General features: G+C 46.8%; 1 protein-coding gene across 1 annotated transcript in view; it reads left to right on the forward strand.

Moving 5' to 3' along the window:
* The window catches only part of nectin1b (nectin cell adhesion molecule 1b), a 190,257-nt gene extending 189,194 nt beyond the window's left edge, over window positions 1-1,063 (forward strand). The window contains exon 12 of the transcript XR_004655939.1: window positions 1,050-1,063. The gene's annotated coding sequence lies outside the window, so the exon portion shown is untranslated. The remainder of the gene's footprint in view (window positions 1-1,049) is intronic.
* The last annotated feature ends 328 nt before the right edge of the window (window positions 1,064-1,391 follow it).

Here is a 1,391-nt window from a genome sequence, read left to right on the forward strand (position 1 = left end):
TAGGTACTCTTTCCTCCCTCATCTGTTTTCCCCACAGGTTAAATTGGTCTTTACGCGGGAGGGAAAGAAAGGACTAACATGAGGCCGGGATCTCATCGCAGAAGCAGCACTTGTAAAAAAATAAAGCATGCATGCCTTTTCAGAGAAAGTGCTTTTGAGAAAATACCTCTTTATACAATAATTGTATTGTTATTATCATTAAAAAACGAGGGAGCAATAGTAAAATAAGTAACTGGTTGTTGAGCTGCACAGCTTTCTCCCTCAGCCTGTGGATTACACCCTGGTGCTGTCTCCCACTAGATGAGGTACAGTGCTGGATCTAGGGTCTTCTGCAGAGCACTCCAACAGGTGGTTGTGTTCCCCGGCGGATCTATCTGACAGGTTGCTGAAGATGGCATTCTCCATGACGCTCACCGTGGGGGAGTCTTCACCATGGGGTGCCATGGTCTGCTGCTCTGCCATGATCGTGTGCTTTAGAGGCGTAACGACAGACACAGTTGGGCTTTTTTTCATCTCGTCTTCAGAGGTTTAAGAAGTTCACAGTGTCCTCAGCATCATGATCTCTGAATCATCCACTGTGTCGATTTTACGGGCATTTCGTTCGGCTAGTTGCTGTTCCAGCCTGTTTCGATATCCATGTTTAGCGTCTGCTTGTTCATGCCTGGTTGAGCAGCACTTCCTGTTTGGATGTGAAGACAGCGGTGGTTGTGGAGCTTCGGTAGAGGAAGGTTACAACCTCCCTGGTCTATATCCTTGACTTTCCACTTCCAGAATTGCTCCGTTGCCCATGGAAATTCCATCGGATTTAACGCTTGTAGTGCAGGCTAACCGTTGCCTTGGGCTTACTTTGTGTTGGCAATTTAACCTCCAGTGGATTTATGAGGACTACGGTTAACCTTTTCTCAAATCTCTGCAGGCTAAATTCAGACAGCTAGACTACACTGTCCAATCTGAGTTGTAAACAACTTTTAAACCTACACATTCCACAAGAAACAAGTTCCTTCACAAGGCTATTTTGCAGAGGCGTCATTGCTCAATTCAGCGTTCAGCACCGCTCGATACGATTGTGACTGGTTTGAAGAAATGCCAATAAACCAGGTCATGTTTTTCTCCCATCCCAGAATGCTATGTGGACTAGCTAGATCTCCTCCGCAGCACCTCGGTGGAAGAAGGTCTGGCCAAGCGAGACTACTAACTGACCCAGCAGACGGGGGATGCAGAGGAACACCTAAACCTGCTTGGGTGGATAAGATTAAAGTGTGGGCTAAAACCCTTGATATGGGGTGGCCGGCCTCCCTCAACGCAGCCTCCATGTTCTTCACATTTTCTATGACACCAGCGTTTCCATGTTAAGCTTTCCACCTGCCAAGGTAGATTTTGTTCTCATCAAT

Source organism: Etheostoma cragini, chromosome 3 (assembly GCF_013103735.1).
Source record: "Etheostoma cragini isolate CJK2018 chromosome 3, CSU_Ecrag_1.0, whole genome shotgun sequence".
Lineage (NCBI taxonomy): Eukaryota > Metazoa > Chordata > Actinopteri > Perciformes > Percidae > Etheostoma > Etheostoma cragini.